This window comes from Stegostoma tigrinum, chromosome 7 (genome assembly GCF_030684315.1).
Source record: "Stegostoma tigrinum isolate sSteTig4 chromosome 7, sSteTig4.hap1, whole genome shotgun sequence".
Lineage (NCBI taxonomy): Eukaryota > Metazoa > Chordata > Chondrichthyes > Orectolobiformes > Stegostomatidae > Stegostoma > Stegostoma tigrinum.
Genome location: NC_081360.1, coordinates 24,882,918 through 24,898,496, shown reverse-complemented (window position 1 = coordinate 24,898,496; position 15,579 = coordinate 24,882,918). Strand labels below are relative to the sequence as shown.

General features: G+C 40.7%; 1 protein-coding gene across 1 annotated transcript in view; it reads left to right on the top strand.

Moving 5' to 3' along the window:
• iqca1 (IQ motif containing with AAA domain 1) overlaps positions 1-15,579 on the top strand; it is a 161,723-nt gene that overhangs the window by 122,770 nt on the left and 23,374 nt on the right. The window lies entirely within an intron of this gene.

Here is a 15,579-nt window from a genome sequence, read left to right as displayed (position 1 = left end):
TAGATGCTGTGCTTGCAGCATGTATTCTCCTGAGCAGACTCTGAATAAACAAAAAGATCTGATTACCAAGCTTTATTGGCCCAAATCCAGATCATCAGAGATCAGTCAAGTTGCAGAGCCCTAGCACTTGGACCTATAATGAGAATTGTTCAGGAAGATCATTGAGTTGGAGACTCAGCACAGTTCCACAGTATTAACCAAATAGCTACCAGAGAAATAGGAGACCTTTTTACACTTGGGAAATTTAACAACTGACTCATACCCACCTAAGTATCCCCCCACTGTTGACAACCCCCACTCTCACCCCAAGGACCACCCCAAAAACTTGACTATGCTTCTGAAACATCCAAACTAAACCTCTTGACTAAACCCAACCCAGAGTTCCAACCACCTGACTACACATTGACCCAACTTGACCACCTCCCAAATAAACATACAATTGTTTGAATGAGAAGGAGAGGGCGACTCGACCCCTTGAGCCTGCTGCACCATTTGATAAGATCACACTTGTCTGATTATAACCTCAACTCCACATTACCACCTATCTCCTTGTTACTAAGAATGCATCTACCTCTGCTAAAAAATATGCAAAGACTCTGCTTTCACCACATTTTGAGGAAGGGATTTCCACGGACTCTCAACCCCATGAGAAAAAATATTTCATCTCATCTTTATGAAAAACGTGTGACCCCTTATTTTGGAACAGTCACCCCTATATTCTTCCACAATTGTATGCATCCTCTTGACCCTCTCAAGAGCCCTTTGTATGTCTTCTAAACTCCAGCAAATACAAACCTAGCCTATCCTGCAAATTCCTGGTATTAGTCTAATTAACCTTTTCTGAACTGCTTATGAGGCATTATATGTTACCTTAAAACAAACTAATACTGTATACTGTACTCAAGATATGGCCTTGCATAACTGAGTTAGAACCTCTATTCTTTTGTATTCAAATCACCTCACAATGAACTCTCACATCCTATTAGCCGTTCTAACAACTGCTATACCTGCATTCTAGCCTTTTGCAACTCATGTACTAAGACACCCCAATCCCTCTGCATATCAGAATTCTACTGTCTTTCACCATTTATTTTGTATGCTTCTTGTTTCTTCAAAATAGACAATTTCTCATTTTTCCATATTATATATGTCATTGATTTTCCACTCACCTAACCTACCTTTATATTCTTCGTAGTCTCCTTTAGTCCTCTTTTATAACTTGCCAATCCATCTTTGTCTCATCAGCAAATGTATCAGCCATGCGTTTGGTGCACTCAACCAATTCATTCATATATATTGTGAGAAGTTGAGGTCGCAGCACTGATCTTGATGTCACACCACTCACTACATCTTATCAACCAGAAAATTACCCATTTGTGCCTATATTTCATTTTTCACAGCACCAGGGACCCAAGTTCAATTCCAGCCTTGTGCAACCGTCTATGTGGAGTTTGCATGTTCTTCCTGTGTCTGGGCGGGTTTCTGCTGGGTGCCCTGGCTTTTCTACAGTCCAAAGATGTGCAGGCTAGGTGGATTGGCCATGCTAAAATTACCCATAGTGTACAGAGATTTTCAGGCAAAGTGGGTTGCCAATGGGAAATGCGGGGTCGTGGGGATAGGTTTGTTGGCTGGGTCTGAACAAGTTGCTGTTCAGAGGGTTGGTGAAGATTTGATGGGCCAAATCACCTCTATCTGCACTTTAGGGATTCTATGACATGTCATAGAATCTGCAGCTCCAACAGGTTGCCAAGTAACACTTGGCTGGAAATTTGAATCTTCCTGAGTTCAACATTTACTTTCATTTCCTAATTTGGGGTATAACTTGTAACATCTACAATGAAGACTGATGCAAAATACCTATTCAATGCATCTGCCACCTTCTTATTTTCCATTAATTCTCCAGACTCGCTGTATATAGGATGAACAATGAACTTGATCCTTCTTTGATGTATCTATCGAAAATCTTGCTATCTGTTTTTATATTTCTACCCCATCCCTGACCTTAACAAATTGCCATTTGATTTCACTAACCCCGACTCAATTGTTCCCCTAATCAATCTCACCCGCCCACCCACCTACCTATCTCACTCATTCACCTTCCTACCAACCCTCACCCATGAATGCACCTACTCACCTTATCTCATCTCTCACTCATCCATTCATCCACTTATCCATACACCCATGCATTCACTAACACACATTAGCACTGGACTGCTTAAAATATTTACCAGAATGCGGAAGCTAGTGTCATAATTAGGATGAGTGTCCCAACTTGCCCAACTCTACCTGCTCAAAATGCCCCAGAGGGTTGCAGTGCTGTGAATTTCTTTAACGGCTGCAATTAGAATATTTCAGAAGAAATGTGAAATGGTGTTGAGTCAAGAGGTTTTCAAAAGTACTTATTAAAAATATACAAGAAATTGCTCAAAAGAGTCACAGACTCTTATTTCCGGGAATCCCTCAGACTCTTTTTGCGAATAAAGGAGCCAGAGAAATTTGCACAAGGATCGATGAACCTAAGCATGGATCTTTGTTGAATATTTATGTTTGAATATCTGCCATGACTCAGTGGGTGGAAGTGTTACTTTGAGTCTCAAGGTTTTAGATTCAAGTACCACTCCGGGAATTGAGTACAAAAATAAGTTGTGGCATTCCAGTACAATACAGAAAGAACGTTCACTTGTTACTGTTTTGAATGTGATAGTAAACTGAAGTACTCTGTAGCTGTACTCTGACATGGATATAAAAGATCTGTGGCACTATTTCAAATAAGAGCATTTGACCTAAACAATCGTGCTGAAATACATCTATCACTTAATGTAACATCACACAAATTGAATATCTAGTCAATTATGTTGTTGCTTTTGGTAGATCTACTGCCTCGTTTTCTACATAACAGTGACTGCACTTCAGAACTATTTTATTGGCTAGAAAGTGTTTTGTGATGTCTAGTAGTTTTGAATTGCAGGTCTTTCTTTTATTTGTGGAGTGCATGGATAGTGGTTATTACGGGGGAAATTAACCAAATCCTCATCTTGTGTCCAAACGCATACATGAACATTGAAACTAGGAGCAGTATTAGGCTAATCTCCTTCCTGAGCCTGCTTCATCATTCAATAAGATGGCAGATCTGATTGTGGCTTCAAATTCACATTCTCGTCTTGCCCAATAACCTTTAACTCACGATATTTTTATCCTGGGTTTGTCAGTTGCAATTAGGAAGAGAACACGTGGTTAGTTTCCCCTCCCTGGAGCCACTGAGACTTATTTTAAACACCTTCATTATAGATTATTGAAACCAGCTCATCTAACTTGAATGGGAATTAAAACTTCTTGAATGATATGGCTCAGTTGCAAACAGTTTATTTACGGAATGAGTCATTAGCTTACAATGTTCTTCACACTTAACACATATGGATAGATTTTCAATCTGTTGTCTGGAATCCAATTGCTCTTAGAAATTACTTTGAAATTGCACAATTTTAATTTGCAGTAATTTTATTGAGTGTGTAAACTGGGTTTTTCTATCATAATCAGCCGATCTACAAGTTAAGAATCTACCCCATATTGGCTTCAGATGGATTTTTTAGTGTAAATTTAAAAGCTAATGGTATCTATTCAGTATATATCCTGGATTTGCAATGTTAGTGACACTACCATCAATATATCAAGTTAATTCATTTATTTCTGGTGGTATTGGCAAACAAAATTTGTCTAATAGTATTTGTCTAATATATTTGTCTAATCCAGTGCTTTAACAGAGAGATTGAGTCATCATTTTTAAAACATGTACAAATTTCTGCTCAAATACCAAAGAAAGAAATATTAAATGTGGGAATCAAATATTCATCTACTGAAATTGCCAACAGTACCCTTTCTGCAGTAGTTTGTTTTTTTTTAATTTTTCTTAGGTTATGAGTATTATTGGCTGAACCAGCATCCCTAACTGCCCAGAGTGTAGTTAAGAGTCAGCCACATTGTTGTTGGCCTAGGGTCACATGTTGACCAGACCAGGTAAGGATGACAGATTTCCTTCCCTCGAGGACATCAGTGAACCAAATGGGTTTTTTGTGTTTGGTAATTAACAATAGTTTCATGGGTCATTCTTAGGGTCTTATTTCCAGGTTATTGCTGAATTCAAATTCCACCATCTGTCATGGTGGAATTCTAACACAGGCCTCCAGAACATACCTGGGTCTTTGGATTAGTAGTCTAGCAATAATATCACTGGGCCACGGACTACCTCACCTTCCAAACCTCCATTATATAACAGCCCACCACACCAACAATCCTGTGTCAAGTTTTTGGATTCACTTGCAAAAATGGCGTCCTGGCACGGTGGCCTGTTTGAATCCAAGGGACAAGTTTGTTAATTGGCTAGTAAAAGTGTAAAGAGCCCTCCTTTGAATTTGTGACACCTCCTTGCACCTATGATGAGCAAGGAATGGTGTGTGTGTATATTTGTTTTATCCCCCTGAGTGTATAAAGAAAATTTCCTGTGTCAGGCTTTCACTCACTCACACATTCACTCTCAAACACAGTCCAAAAAAGTTACAGAGTTCTGAGGAAGGGTCACTGGACCTGAGAAGTTAACTGTGATTTCTTTTCACGGATGCTGCCAGACCTGCTGAGCTTTTCCAACAACTTCTGTTTTTGTCTCACCCAACCCCTCATCTGAGCAGAACAAGGTTAATTTGAAAAAGGATCCGTTCCCTTGCAGGTGGTTTTCTCCCTGCCAATTGAAGTTATGTCTTCAAAGGAGCCAGTTTCCTTGATTTAATACACAGGTGAGATTATTAGTTACTACATGTGAGAGAAAATAATAACACTGCATGCATACACAACAAGTTAGATGTGAGATGTGAGTTCAAAGTATGTAAAGGTTTAAACAAAAATCTGTAGTTGAGTTGTGTGAATAGTAGGCGATGGGCTGCTGCAGTTGTTACATTGGGTGATACCACTAGCACTAATATCAGTGAGCTGTTGATTTCAAGATGCTTGACTTTCCAGTTCAGCTGAAAGGCCTGTGCCCTGTTCTCCTTTGACTGCAGTTTCATCTCATTTCAACCACTGTAGCTACACCGGCTCTGAAGAAGAGTTATGCTGCACTCAAAATGTTGACTGTTTACAGTCAGCTAGAAAAAGGACTGACCTTCTGACTGTTGCGCTTTCCACCACAACCTGAAGGTATTGGATGTGGAAGCTTTGGAAAGGGTGCAGAGGAGATTTACTGGGATGTTGCCTAGTATGGAGGGAAGGTCTTACGAGGAAAGGCTGAGGGACTTGAGGCTGTTATCATTAGAGAGAAGAAGGTTGAGAGGTAACTTAATTGAGACATATAAAATAATCAGAGGGTTAGGTAGGGTGGATAGGGAGAGCCTTTTTCCTAGGATGGTGATGGCGAGCACGAGGGGGCATAGCTTTAAATTGAGGGGTGAAAGATATAGGACAGATGTGAGAGGTAGTTTCTTTACTCAGAGAGTAATAAGGGAATGGAATGCTTTGCCTGCAACGGTAGTAGATTTGCCAACTTTAAGTACATTTAAGTCGTCATTGGACAAGCATATGGACGCACATGGAATAGTGTAGGTTAGATGGGCTTGAGATCGGTATGACTGGTCGGCACAACATCGAGGGCCAAAGGACCTGTACTGTGCTGTAATGTTCTATGTTCTATGTATTGCACAACATATTGCCTTGGCTTTCTTTTGTGTCTTCACAGTTTTGTGATGACCACAACAGTAAATCGACCATTCCTGATTTTAGGCATCCTAGGGGACTGTGCAGCTGGGCTTTGAATATGGCACTTGAGATGTAAAAGTGAGAAACACCCAACAGCGGTGGGCACTTTCATTTTGGCCATCACAGGATTCAATGAGTAACCTGCCCAACATGCTAGCCACATAGTTAAGGAGGTGAAAAGCAGAAGATCATACCAGACAACTAGCCCCTAGCCTCAGGTTGTAGTGGAATTGATGCCATTCAACTCACTTGCCACCACAAGTTAACTGAAAATGGGAAAATCCAACCCAGTGAATCATTTCCTTGAGTTGGTTGTGGAATTTAAACTGTAGTATCATGTGATGTTCAATCACTATTTTGGGAACACTGAACTAAATCACAGTTTTGAAAAGCTTCTCTGTGCATTTCTCTGTGACCTTGTTGGGTTTTAAATACTCACCATTACACCGCACATTTTATATTTCATTCTTCACACTTGAAAAACCTGGTATTGCATTACCTGTTTTTCTGTTTTAAATTAATCTTCCCTGCATGGGAGTGATTGAGATGTGCTGTTTCAATCTCACCACTTCACATTCAACTTTTATTGTCTCACCTAAACTTTGTATCTCTTGGCTGTTCCATAACACCTAGTTTCTTTCATTCAAAGTGTAATTATGGCAGAGAATTACAGAATGGTTAGAGCACATGAGGAGGTCATTTCAGTTCATCGAGTTTGACCCCACTCCTGGCTTCATTCCATGGCCAAACAACCTTCTCAACCCCACATCCCTGACCTGACACAATCTGTCCACCTTCTTTCCTACCTATCCACCCCACCCTTCCCACTGACCAATCCCCACTACCCTTACCTGCATCCACCTATTACAATCCCACCTCCCTTACCCCATCCCCATCCCTCCTCCCTCTATTTGTTTTCCAGCTCTTTTCCTGCTCCCCAGTCCTGATGAAGGCTCCTGACCTGAAATGTCAACTTTCCTGCTCCTCTGACGCTGCCTGACCTGCTATGTTTCCAATTGTATTATCCATATTACATCTGTCATAACACTTTTTTTTCTGTATCTTAATTTGTGTATTTTGTCATTCAGGAAACTATGAATTTGTTTACCCCGCCGTTCATCCTTGCAGGCATACATCTGGAATGTGCCTCAGTGATTTCCAATTAAATTTAACACATTGTTCAGTTACTGATTTTCACACCAATCGCTGATTCTGGTTTGCAGGCCTAAGTCCATTCTGAGCCCTTTGAAGTAGGTTTCATTCCAGTTACTTATTCTTTCTCTGTATTATTCTTTGTTCTTTTTCCATAAACAGTCAAAATCTTATGCTATAATGATCACTTTTCCCTGAATGTTCCCCTACTAACATTGATCTTGTTTTTCTACCCTCAATCCCAAGAACCAGTGTTTCACAAACTGGAAACCATATCACTGTCGAAAACTCTCCAGAACATATTCCAGGAACTTGTGTTCTTCTCTGCCCTTTACACTACTACTGTACCAGCCTTTGATTCAGATCATTAAAGTCACCCAAAGAGTGGTGAGCCTGCGGAATTCATTACCAAAGGAAGCAGTTGATGCCAAAACATTGAATTTATTGTAGAGATCCTAGATATAGCACTTGGGGTGACTGGGATCAAAAGTTATGGGAGAAAGCAGGATTAGGCTATTGAGCTGGATGATCAGCCATGATCGTGAAGGATGGTGGAGCAGGCAAGAAGGGCCGAATGGCCTCCTCCTGCTCGTATCCTCTTTGTTTCTATGTCTCCCATTGTAGCTACTGCAGAATTCATGCATCTCTGTGTAATTTTCTAACCAATTTGGTCTTTAATATCTTTCATACATTCTCTCCTCTTCCTGCTTCTGAGCTCCATAATGGCATGAGCTGTGCCCTCATAATAACCTGTTTGTGTTTATTGCAGCCCACCATGAACCACGCCAAAGCCTTTTGTAAGAGCTAAAAAGCTGTTGCATGCTCATTCCACTGATTTGCTCTGTGTTGTTTTGTGTACCAGCATGGCTCATATTATATATACTAAGCCACATGAGATTGGGTTGCCAAGCTAAGTCATGAGCCAAACATCAACACAATGACTACAGTTCAAATTAAAAGGCACCCAATGGTCATGAAAGAGAAGCTGTATGCAAGCCTTTTTTTAATTCATTCACGGGATGAGGACGTCGCTGGGTAGGCAGCAATTATTAGCCATCTCTAATTGCCCAGAGTGCACTTAAGAGTCAATCACATTGCTATGGATGTGGGGTCACACATAGGCCAGACCAGGTAGTTTCCTTCTCTAAAACACACTAGTGGGCCAGAAAGCAATTGACAATGGATTCATGGTCATCATTAGAGTCCTAATTCCAGATTTTTATTGAATTCAAATTCTACCATTTGCCAAGGTATGATTTCTGCTCTCTGATGAAGGGTCTAGGCCCGAAACGTCAGCTTTTGTGCTCCTGAGATGCTGCTTGGCCTGCTGTGTTCATCCAGCTCCACACTTTGTTACCTTGGATTCCCCAGAATATTACCTGGGTTTACTAGATTAACAGTCCAGCAATAGCACCACTAGGCCATCACCTCGCCTATTATATAGTTCCTGTCATTTAGCAAGCAGTCTCTGCGCTTGATGTTGTTGCTGAAATATTGAAGGAGTAGGAAACTGTCTGGGAGAATTGCTGAGATTCACTAGAATAGTCACACACTGACTGCATGTTTAGCCAGTATTAACAGTTGTGGTAGATCGCAGCATTTAGATATGTTTCTGGTTGATAGCACCCTGTAACAAAGGGAAAGTCACCGCCCTGTCAAAGTCATGTGCACACACCATTGCTTCCATCTGTTCAGAGAGAACACAATGAGTTCCCTTAGCTTGGCATAAAAGAAAACCTTTCACCTCTCTGATGCTGCTGTGGATGGTGAACTGGGAGATGCTATATTTGCCACTTATTCAGGTCTGAAAATGACCCACCCCAAAGAAGTTGGGGGTTATGGTCACCATCACAGCCTCTGGCACCACTCTCCTTGTCTGTCTTTGAGATGGCAGGTCTCATTGCAAGAGGTGACAGAGTTCCGTCAGCACTTCCTACATAAAAGTGCCCATAATGCACACATTCCTCATGGCTTAGGCAGAGATAGGGAAAATGCTTCCAGAAGCAACTGTATGGATAAGCCTTCTGCAGCAAGCCCCATAACTCCTTGGCAGGATAGATTATTGTTATCATCTTCACAATTGCGTTTATTTCTCTCGTATTTTTTTTCCTGTTTTTCTTTATGTGTGTAGACTTCATAATGTGATCATACTGAGGTCAGACTGTTTGGGCTGGGAATAGAAGAATTCACTGTGGTGCTTCCAGTGTTATTAACATTCCTATGTCAGATGTGACACATTTGAAATCACAACTGTGATGACCCCCAGTCCACTGGCAGGTGAAAATTCCATAGTCAGCAAACAGAATTCAGCAGACTTGTATTCCATCAACCCGAACTGAACTAATTCATCAATCTTAAGTGTCAACTATCAGCAATGTTCTTATTTAACTGTTATGACAAACTTTCTCATTAATAAGGTAGGAACTTTAACATCATTTCTGCTAAATAATGCAATGGGCTGTCTGGATGGTTTCTTCATAAGTAATGTCCGTTACTCTTACCAGAGTAATAGAGTAACTTTTCTTTAAAACAATATCAAAACACTTAAATTGTTGCAAGATAAAACAAACTGACAAATCCAAAATTGACACTGCCTCAGTAGCCACTTCATTAGTTGTAACTATTTTTTTTTAAATTAACCTTCTTTTCTAAACAATCTGTTCAGAGATGTTCTCATACACCTTTGGAGTAGATGGGATTTGAACCTAGGCTACTCAGTCTAGGAAGTAGGGACTCTACTTCAGTACCTCAAGAGCCCCACTAATTGTAACAAGTGAGGTTAACAGCTGCTTTTCAAATAGCCAGAATCCATTAATGGATGTTTCAAATTCCAATTAGTTGGAGCCAAAGGGAAAGAGGTTCTAATGAATTCTTGCTAATATCTGCCACTGTGGTGTAAATGCTCATTAATTTGTGCTGGCATGGTTTCCTGCATCTTATCAAAGATACCTACTGGGATTCGGTACTGAGATTAATACAATAATCAGAGTTTTGTTCAGAATTTGGAGTCATCTCAGCTCAATTCTTGATGAACACAAATTCACAAGTCATAATTGGTCCTTAAACTGGCCCTCATTTTACAATTACTCTGGCTGGTTTAGCAATTCGCATTTGGAGGCCACCAAAATGGCTCATGTGATCAATGGTTGTTATCATGCTGTTGAATGCGGTTCCTAATGACCTCAGTGAACATTTAACACATTGGAATCACATTCTTTGACTTTAAAACAGGCAATAATCAATGTATTTGAAACAAAGCAGTTGTCCTCTACTGCTGTCAGCAGAATAGAGACATTTGCTTCTGTGGTTGTCGCAGCAGCAAATGTAATAACACCTTATCTTAACATTGGTGCTCAAAATGAGAAAGAAACTTACTTGCCAGTGCTAACGTTCTTCACCAAGGTTAGCCTGAAATGCAGCAAAATGTTTTTTTTTGTGTGATGTACTAAATCATGTTGAGCAGAAGTCAGTGTGAATTAGCAACAGCTTTTAATAGGGTATGTGGATTTTTTTTTGAATAGCAGCTAACCGTTTGATTTCGGTAGTTAGTTCACCTTTCACAGCTGTTTGTCTTAACATACCATTCACAAAATATGGCAGAAGTGTAGGCATAGTTTGTCTCTAGTGATGCTTTATCATTGTCATTGCAGATACAAAATGTCAATAGTTAATTAAAACAACCTTAACCTTAGGCATCAAACGCCAGGAGATATTGTCATTCTACACTAGTTAGTTCATGGTAAAAGTTTTCCCACATCTGCAGGATTTGCTGTTTATTTTAGATTAGAGTAGGTTAGATTCCCTACGGTGTGGAAACAGGCCCTTCGGCCCAACAAGTCCACACTGCCCCTTGAAGCATCCCACCCAGACCCATCCCCCTATAACCCACACACCCCTGAATACTACGGGCAATTTAGCATGGCCAATCCACCTAGCCTGCACATCTTTGGACTGTGGGGGGAAACCCACACAGACACGGGGAGAAAGTGCAAACTCCACACAGACAGTTGCCTGAGGTAGGAATCGAACCCGGGTCCCTGGTGCTGTGAGGCTGCAGTGCTAACCACTGAGCCACCGTGCTGCCCCTTTAGTGTTAGTATTAGTGTTTTGCTTTTGGTGAAATTAGGTTGTTCTGTTCCTTTGTTGGTAATAGGTTATGCTTTTATGTCATTATAAGCTTTTTTTTTGAGTATTTCTTATTGCAAGCAGTACAACTTAATCCATGTCATGAATACTCAGTTTAACTGGTTTATGCAAATCAACTAAATGGCTTTTGAGCTAACTTTCAGAATTTGATCATTGTGATTGTGACAGGGAAATACAAAGTAACACTAGTGATAATGGGAACTGCAGATGCTGGAGAATCCAAGATAACAAAGTGTGGAGCTGGATGAACACAGCAGGCCAAGCAGCATCTTCGGAGCACAAAAGCTGACGTTTCGGGCTTAGACCCTTTGATGGGACATGCTCTCTGATGAAGGGTCTAGGCCCGAAACGTCAGCTTTTGTGCTCCTGAGATGCTGCTTGGCCTGCTGTGTTCATCCAGCTCCACACTTTGTTATCTTACAGAGTAACACTAGTTTGAATTTGGAAATCAGCACTGTGAAACATATAATCTGTGGGTAGGGTGCAGTGTGTTAATCTAAGATAATGAGGCAGACATATGGCAAAGTTATGAAAAGAGAAAGGGCTAGAAGTTAATTGAGAAATCAGGATGGTAATGCATGTAGAAAAATGAATATTTTGACTCGATATACAAAACAACTAATAACTGTAATAAACTGGTGGTTAGAATTTAAGAGCTTTGGCAGCAGAAGTTGGCCATTCAGTCCCTCAAGCCTATGCTACCTTTCTAGATCATAGCTGATCATCTATCTCAACAGCTCTTTCCCATGCTCTTCCCATATCCAATGGTGTCTTTTTTATCTACAAATCTATTGACCTTTGTCTTAAACAGACTCAGTAGGTGATGTCTTCTGATTTTTGGGCAGCATGAGAAATTGGAAGATGGAAACGCCCAAAATCTGTCAGGATGTGAAAGTCCACAAGATCTTAATCAGACACCTGTTTGGTGGCTGGATGCCTTTTGACTGGATTTAGGGCCCCAAATGAGGAAGTCTTAGCTGCCAAGAGCCACCAGCCATTCAGAGATCAGAACTCCCCGGTGCCATGGAGAAGCCTACGGTTCCTGCTGGGCCAACATCCTCCCTGAAGGGACAGTATGGAGGAGAGGGACCATGTGGACAATGTTTAAAAAGTAGTGTTGGGTCTCAGAGGCCAGCCATATGCCTGATGTCCACTCCTTCCATCATGCACAGATTAGTGTAGATGGTTGGACCCCTTCCACGGTCCCTGCAACGTTTGTTTGCACTAATTAATCACTCAGGTAGGCTGACTTTTTCTCGGCCAGGAAATGACTGCAGCCCAGGCAGGACGAGACCCTTGAGTGCTCATTAATTTATCCCAAAAGGGCCTCAGTTTGTGGTGGGCTGCAAAAGTGGACCTGGAGCCTTCCTATCCAGAAGTTAATTTGGGCAGAAGCAGGAAGATGACAGAGTTACCACCTTAAATAATTTCCTTCCTGGGTCTGGGATCACCTCCTCTGGGGCTGGCAGATTGTGTCCAACAACTGAGCTCCCACAACCCTCTGAGATAGAGAATACTAAAGATTCACCACCCTCTAAATGAAGGAATTCCTCCTCACCTCAATCCTGAATGCCTTTTTTTAAACTGTGTGATATTGTGTCCTCTAATTCAGTATCCCTTGTCTAGCCCTTTAAGAATCTTATAAGCTTAAAATTTAACTGAAGAATTCAAATGGCTTTACATAAAAAATATTACTAAGTATTTATAAGTAAAAATCATGTTAGAATCTAATTGTGGGTTAGGAGGGCTTGTGTGGCATTGTTAACAGTGAGTGCAAAATATTAGTTAGTGGAGTTCTTTTTTTTGATAATTTGTTATCGTTTAAATTGTCTGCTCATCATGAAGTGGAATATGTCAAAACTAAAATAATAAATTAGAAACTTAGTGGGTTTTGAAGATGATATAATCAGATTTGTAGAATTCAATAGAGCCTCAAGGTTTTTGATTGTTTGCAGTTCTTCTGAACTCCAAACCATAAATGGACACAGCACGGCTAATGACTGATAACATCACTTAACTGGAAAAGAATTGTGGAAGGTCACCACCCTTCCTTCATTGCAAAGGAATGTTTTCATTGTGTTATTTTTGTTTTGCAGGTTGCTGCAAGTAGAAACTTCACTTTCAGACCCCTTGCGTGAGTTAGAGCATGTGGCAAACTGTTTTGCCATTTTCCCATGCCTCTCATCTTTTAATAGGCACTCTTAAGGTTCCTTGCCTATCCCTTTTACAATTATTCTTGACAGGAAAATTCAAACAGCCTGTTCGTATGCCTCTGTGATTACTGTTCCGAACGTGATCAGAAGTAACTGTAAGAAACTGCACTAGATCAACTCACCCATTATTGAGGTCCACACCACAAATTCTGTGCCAAAGCCTGACCACAATAAAAAGCATGCTAAATGGAGGCACAGGTGCAAAATTCATGTTCTAGTGGGCAGTGACAAAGAATGTTAATCATTTTGTTTTCAAAGTATTTACAGGGAGGTCCCATATTTATGTCAGTTTGTGCTTGATCCCAGCTAGGTAATTGTAGGATGGAATGATTGCTTGAGTACTGTAGGTTGAAGGATGACCAACAGAAGGCCTGGCAGGGTGGAGTATTTAAGAATAGCAAAGATCTGATTAACGTGCAATGATCTGATTTCACATATGCCAAATTTTCTAACTGTGCAGGGAAAATTAATCTTCGTTCAAAACCAAAGTTAAAAGCCAAACCTTTCAACATCAGTTTTTGATTATTAAAGTTACCCGGCAGTCATCCCAGAAAGTAAACACTGGTTCAAAACTGAATTGGTTGCACCAGACAGGGTCCCCACTTTCTGATGCTGTTCAGGGAAACATTTACATGTTTTACTTTTAGCACTACAGAATGGCCACTTGGACCAGAGTCTGCAATAATAGCAGGTACCCAAGATCACAGAATGATTGCAGCAGTGGAGGAGGCCATTCAGGCAGTTAATTCCATGCCAGCTCTCTACAAAAATAATCTAGCTAGTCCTACCCCTCAAATCTTTTCCCCTTGCCCTCCAGGTTTTTCATACTGAGTGCTTATCCAATTTTCTTTTGCAAGACATTTCTGGTTGATTTTTAATGATGCTTTCAGGAAATGTGTTCCAATTCCTAGCCACTCACTCCCGCGTAAGCAAACTTTTCCACACCTGTAGTTCCTTTACCAATTGCCAATCCTCCAATGCTGGTTCCTTCCGGTTTCTTTCCATGCACTCTGTCAAGACCCTATTGATGTTGAAGCCTAAATAGGAGCAGATCTGATAGAGGTTTTCAAAAACACCGGAAGTCAAGATCTGATAGATAGAGAGAAAATGTTCTTGCTCATAAAAGAATCAAGGATGAGAGAACATACGTTTTTGAAGTGATTTGCAAAGCAGCAAATGTGATGTGAGAAAAGAACATTTTCACACAGTGAGTGGTTCGGGTCTAGAACGCGCTATCTGGAAATGTGGTAGAGCAGGGTCAATGAGGAATTTAAGTGAGCATTAGATGATTACTTGTTTAGAACATATTTACATGGATGTAGAAAACAGGCAGGGGAATAGGACTAAGCCAGAATGCAGAATGCTCATTTGGAGATGTGACAGCCTGAATGGGCTCCTCTTGCACCATTCCATTGCTGTGATCCTGTAAAATTAATCTCTCAACATTCTCTGCTCTAAGGAGAACATCCCAGGATTCTTCAATGAAGTAAGTGAAGCCTGTCATCCTTGAAACCATTCCAGAAGATATTTCCACAAACTCTCTCAGACCTTCTCCAACAGTGCCCAGAATTAGGCACTCAATTCCAGTTGTATGCTACACATCTCGATATGCAAAGCCCAGGATCTTCAGTATGTTTTTTAAATTGCTTTCTCCACTGCTTCAGCAAGCTTCATTGGTTTGTGCACATATACCTCAGGCCTCTCTAATCCTTCACCCATTCCAGAATTATACTTTTATTTTATAGTACCTTTTCCCTTTCTTCCAAAAGAAATAACCCCAGAGAGGCCAGTATCCATCATGATCAGTCCTTGATTTTAGTACTGCCGCATTCAGAGTCAGCCATCAGAGAGTCAGCATCTCTGGCATTCCCCTTTTCTTTTGTCAGCCAGGGCTCCCTGATTGGACCTGATTAACAGCTCATATTACGTGAGGTCCAACTAGCTGACCTCATTACAATCACTACACGATCACACTTCTCTGTATTACATTTATTATACATTTGATTCATTCAAGGGTTGTGGGGGCAGGCATGAAAGTGGAATTAAGCTAACAATCAAATCAGCTATGATCTAAATTAAAGGCAGAACAGGCTCAATTGGCCTGGTCCTGCTCCTATTTCTTAGCTGCTAGAACATAAAGTACTATCTACGGAACTCTATTCTGGGAGCAATCTGCTGATTGAAGAAAATTGGAATAAAGGCAAATACTTAAGTACCCAATCTATTCTACAATTGTTTACAATTTTCCTGTACATCATACACAACAGACATGATTTGAAATATTGGAAATCCCAATTTCTAGGTTAACAGTTTACTCCTTGATTGC